Raw genomic sequence first — 6,619 nt, forward strand, 5'->3', positions numbered from 1 at the left:
TAATTGTGTTAACCAATTAAGAATTCAAAAACTGCACACTTCAGGGTTAAGTTTAAAAAAGCCATGTGACTTATATATTAATTATAGTCAACATTCTATTTGTTATTATATAATGAAATCACGAAGCTTTAAATACTGTGGCTTAATGTGTGTAAAGTTCATGCGAGAACTATATATATATATATATATAAAGGCCAATGTTCAAGATTTATTTAATTTTCCTGCCCTTTGAGCTCCTTATTAATGATGTAGGGTAGAAATGAATGAAAGGCAAGAAAATGGTAGATATGATTTGTCTATGTGATACTCTGACTGTGATACGAACTACAAATAACTACATTGTACATAGTATTAGAAATATGTGCTTAAATTAAATTTCCGACTTCTTTGGCCAGGTGGTGCATTGGTAAGCACACTCATCTTTCCCCAAGATGACTAGGGTTTGATTCCCAGATTGGATGTGAAAAAGTGTGTGAAGTCTCCTGCTTTCTCTGGCTTCCTGTAATGTTAAGACCCACTGTGCATTATTCTAAGCTAACAAGTGTGAATATTCACAAAATGTAAACTTGTTTCATAATTGTTGTAAAATAAAGTCTAGTTTAATTTCAGATTATCAAATTTATGCTGAAAAGAAATATGAATGGTGTATTTATGTGTACACACTGATCATGAGACCTAATTGCCATTCATAATAAATCATCAATTATGTGTTGCATTGCTCGTAAACAATTCATACAATTGTTGGTGTTACCCTTTTCCATCTCTAAATACACAATGTTTATATCATAAACCCAAGAGTATCATGAAGCAATATAAACTAATTCCAAATGTTAAAACCATTTAAGCTTGAATTATTGTATCAGAGTTGGATTTTCCACACATATATAAGTGTAAACATTCGAAATCCAAGGGTTACTTTCTCAACAAAAACATCTTCTCTGCTCCCTATCTTATGACAGGATGAAAGGATCATGGTTAGCTCTTTGAATGGTTCTGGACATCATAAACTGACCAATCCCAGTGCTGATAGACAGTGGTACCTGTACTTTGTATATTATAAAAGGGGTCTATCACATAAAGATAAAAGTGAATCACTCTGATAAAGATACAGAGTGATTCACTTTTATCTTTAATTCCAGTATTGTATGAGATCACAGATGTGCAGGAATCCAGGATTGTCAACTTGTAAGATCTGAAAGGTGGTTGGTGCATCTGTCGAAAATCCAATGGTGCAGAACACAGTAGATATGTGATTTCTGTAGAAAAATCCTTGGATTTGTGAGATGCATTATTCCTCTTTTTGGACTGTCTTTAGTTCTAAAGGATTCAATTTCATTACATATGAGATTTATGAAACATGTCTGAACTTTTCATTTAAGTGAGACTCTGAAAAAAAAATTTGAATGATTTCAAAAATCTTATATGAAATGGAAAAAAATTAAAGATCCCTTTTATCACAATACCAAGAGTTTTTGTGAATATTTGTTTAAACTTGTTTCCCTGACCATTATCAAGTGTCGGACATAACTATTTAGACTTCATGTCAATCATCTTCTGTGTTACGTCATGATGCCTTGATGACATCATGCTATTGTCGTAATTCTGATCACAATCAGTATGATTACATGAGGTGCTATGCAATTTCCCTAAAATCGCAATAATAAGCCTTTAGGAGAAAAAAAGATGCGCAAAATAGATAAGTAGAAGTTTTTTCAGCATTTTCAGCCTCAAAAAAGTAACTGGCAAATTACACGGGTTTTTACGGTACAGTGTATTTCAAAATAAGCAGGCCTTGAAAGTAAGCCTTGGATTTCTTGCAGTTGAACATATTTCAGTAATAGACCCTCTTTGAAAATAGGCTGGTCTTAAAATCAACATTGAATTCCATGTAGGTCTATTCCAATGATCTATTATGGCGACAATTTGTTAAAAGAAACAAAAATCTTGGAATAAAACCTTGAAAACATTACTTTTTACCAGGCAAAATAAAGGACTTGTAAATATGTCATCGATTGCTTACAGTCTTAGTGATTTAGGAAATAAGACTGCCTTGAATATTAGCTGGTTTTGAAAATAAGCCTGGGTTTTCTTACTGGATATGAAAATAAGCAATGGCTTATTATTGAGATTTGTGGGTATATGAAAGGAGTGTATTCACTTTATGACACAAGCAGTCACGTGATAAAATATTTATTTAGAGGACAAGTGATCTGATTAGCAGAAGACAAAATTTTGTCCTGACATAGAGAAGTGAGTAGTATGTAGTATTTACTTGTCATTCAGTGCCAATTATACCCGATTCCAGCGATACTTTTTTTTAATATTGATGAATTCTTCTTCCCAAACCGTATAAGTTTGTGCTATAAAGAGAAGGTTAGCTAACTTATATCAGTGTTTATGTGAAACTGGAATGAATATTTACTCAGTAGGCGTAGAAATTTAGGGTATGTGTTTTCCAGAAACATATTTTGTATGCCTTGGTAACTAATTCATATATGACGTGCATAATATATGGAGATGAGAGATTCAACTGACCCTCCAATACCAAACACGAGTACAAAAGATAAAGGTTCACTTTTTAATGATAATTTGCAGCTATAAATGAATGTTTGTTTGGCCTTGAGGGGTTTACTTACTTGATATTGTTATGCTTGCTGAAACATTAAAGCTGGCTGATGTTACATAACAGATTCTCTTAGTTTGTTTATTCGTTACAGGAAAATGTCTTTATAAAGTATAAAAATATGTCATTGTCATCTCAAAGACAGAATTGGAACTCTGTCAATATAGAAAACAATAGGAACTGAGGAGAAATAAAAACAAAAGGAAAGACAACAAGAATTGAGAAGACACCAAAACAGAAGGAAAGACAACATGAACTGAGGAGACACCAAATCAAAAGGAAAGACAACAGGAACTGAGGAGACACCAAAACAAAAGGAAAGACAACAGGAACTGAGGAGACACCAAAACAAAAGGAAAGACAACATGAACTGAGGGGACACCAAAACAAAAGGAAAGACAACAGGAACTGAGCAGACATCAAAACAAAAGGAAAGACAACAGGAACTGAGGAGACACCAAACCAAAGGAAAGACAACAGAAACTGAGGAGACACCAAAACAAAAGGAAAGACACATGAACTGAGGGGACACCAAAACAAAAGGAAAGACAACAGGAGCTGAGAAGACGCCAAAACAAAAGGAAATACAACAGGAACTGAGGAGACACCAAATCAAAAAGAAAGACAACAGGAACTGAGGAGACACCAAAACAAAAGGAAAGACAACAGGAACTGAGAAGACGCCAAAACAAAAGGAAAGACAACAGGAACTGAGGAGAAACAAAAAAATAGCATACACCTGCAAGTGATTTAAAAGTTGCCTTTTATAGAATAACAAACCTTTATTGGAGAACATGTGGAACACACTAAATGTTACTAGATATCAGCTTCATTTGAGTTCTGCATTCCCATAAATTAATCATAAAAGTAGTAAAAGTGTTGCAATTTCACCAATAATCACATACCATTACTTAACATGTAAGATTGATAGTCACATCATATTTAGGTTTTTAAAATTTAGGATTCTGTCTAGTTCCATTACATTTGCATACTTATATTCTGAAACTAGTTGATATTGACATCTATATTTATCCTGATTTCTGGACCTGGAATGAGATGCATATAGGTTGACAACAATGCATAAATTACTCAAAAATCCAGGTTAAAAATTAATTAATTTTTATTACCAAGATAACAGATACAATTGTATTTACACAATTTGGAAAGATACTTCACAACAATTGTCTGAGCACTTTGTGCAAATAGGAAACAATGCAATATAAGTACTGAATCACATACATGTTTATGTAATTGACAATAACTAACTGGTAAACCATCATCAAATGGTAAGGCTGGTCAACATAATGTTGTATGTGTTTGCCCACATAATGATTTCTCACTTAAAAAAAAAATCTTCCAAAGGGATATTTTCAGTTTAATTAACTGCATTTACTGTACCAGACTACATTTTAACACATGTTAACATTCTTCAACAGACAATTGAAAGTATATGCTAAAAGATCAGAATTTAGCTAGAAATACATATATGTTATTGTACCTCATTTACGGAGAGTGCTTAAAGTTCTCAATTGATGTTGAAGTTATCATCTACATCATTCTGGTGTCTATCAGTATTTAGAATCCTCATAATCATTTTCTTTCAGGTGGAGGAGGGGGATTGCCTCTGGAGCCCCTTATATTATCATGGCTCCGAATTGGACACGCTGAAGGCCTACGCAGTCCCCAGACCCCTCACCTGAAAGTTTGCCTTCACATCAAATTAAGCCCAACTATGCCCCGCAAGATGTATAGCTGGTATAATACCATGCTAGCATCATCAATACATTTGTATGTGTCTATATGTACGTAATTATCACTTATGTTTGTATCCACATCGATTAACCCTTTCACCACTGTAGACCATTACCTGGTATGTACTCATCGAGATGAATGTATGGTCGAGTCTACTCGAGTTACCTAGGGGTGAAAGGGTTAAGACAATGCATAAAGTACTTTACATAGAATATATTATCACAGACATTTCATTCTTTTCTGATTTAATTTAAAAACTCCATTAGACATGTATGTGATTATGATATTGATGTTTTGGTATAAAACTATTTGTACACAACCACTGTAGCGATAATGTACTCTTCGTAACATGACCAGCATTTAGTTAGAATAAGATTGGTTGCTGGCCATGTTATATACATTATACACATACACCTGATAAACAGTAGAAAACATAGTTATAAAGTCAGAAATTGTCATTGATGACTATTTTTTGTTTGTTTACTTCATGGTTTTAGAAAACAAGTAAGTACAACGTAAGATAAATTGATATTCAATTATGTTTTGAATTGTTGCCTTACAAATCAAAGGTTGATTCCATGAGTGCCATATGTAACAAACTATAATCCCAGTGATAATTTCTACCTTTACTGTACGTCTCTCAATGCAAAAATCACATTCACAAATTTTTGATAAAGTTATGAATCTGTTTGTATGTTTAGCATGTCTGTTGGGTTATGAAATACACATGAGTCCATTACATCTCAGATGTCATTTGAAGAACTGTAGCCATATCAGGACTCCGAAGATAAAGTATCATTTTGGTGTAAATTTATTCTTGATACCAATACAGAGTTATTTTTATACATGACCTATATAAACCCTGAGAGGCAAGATCTATCTACAAGCTATTCACATTTAAATACAAGCCCTGGGTCAAATAAGATTGTCATAATCTGTACACAAAACCATATCAACCATATTATCTGTGACACAGAAATTAAATGGATGGTATGTAGAATTTTCAGTCTTTTCCAGAAATTTGTCAAGTTGTAAATTTTAAGTTTTTCTCCTTGAAAGAACGAAAACAACTGATTTTCAGCCTTTATGTCCATGATCTCATTTTCATCACCAATGTAGTTGGGGGTGGTGTTACCCTTTACATATAGTTTTACTAAATATGGCACAGACCCTCAAACATTTAAAATTAACATGATGCATGCGCTAAACAAACACCAGCACAATATGACACTAATTTTTGTTACGTAGTTAATATTTGTCACACCACATTTCAATAAACAGACTATCACAAGATCCAATAAGAGTTGAATTACAATCCTAACAAAGGCATCTCTGATTAAAGCAAGGTGCGGCTATATCTGAGGACAGCTATAACACATCTTCTGTGATGTGATCTGTGTGACTATTTGCTGAAATATAAACATGTATCGCAGGATACCTGTGGTAAAAGTTGCATTGGTTTTCCAATTATTGGACCAACTTATTTTCAACCAATCATACTTAATTTAACTTGCATTCAAACGTAAAGAAATTCTTTTTAAAAAAAACCAAAAAAACATACTACATTAATAACTGACAGGATGAGGCCAGTTAAAAAGAAAGTAAACACTAATTACAAACAAATGAGTAAATAAATCCATTAAATTTCTAAAGAAAGCTTACCTTCACATAACACTATTTTTTGCAAGGGAAAATATATTAGATATCTGCGGTCAATTAATGCAATTGTTTTAAAACCAGTAAGTCTAAGTACTGTTAATAGATGGATCATGCTTGAGCTTAGTAATTATCAAACGGGAATGATTGGATCCTTATCACTTCCTATGCACAAAATGCCTAAATTTAAAAATAGTAAAAAAAAATCTGATGGGAATCACCATACCACACAGTGATCCAGGAATCACCATATACCACACAGTGATCCAGGAATCACCATATACCACACAGTGATCCAGGAATCATCATATACCACAGTGATCCAGGAATCACCATATACCACACAGTGATTCAGGAATCACCATATACCACACAGTGATCCAGGAATCACCATACCCCACAGTGATCCAGGAATCACCATATACCACACAGTGATCCAGGAATTACACCATACCACACAGTTATCCAGGAATCACCATACCACACAGTGATACAGGAATTACACCATACCACACAGTGATTCAGGAATCACCATACCACACAGTGATTCAGGAATTACCATAACACATATACCACACAGTGATTCAG

Source organism: Mizuhopecten yessoensis, unplaced genomic scaffold (genome assembly GCF_002113885.1).
Source record: "Mizuhopecten yessoensis strain PY_sf001 unplaced genomic scaffold, ASM211388v2 scaffold7201, whole genome shotgun sequence".
Lineage (NCBI taxonomy): Eukaryota > Metazoa > Mollusca > Bivalvia > Pectinida > Pectinidae > Mizuhopecten > Mizuhopecten yessoensis.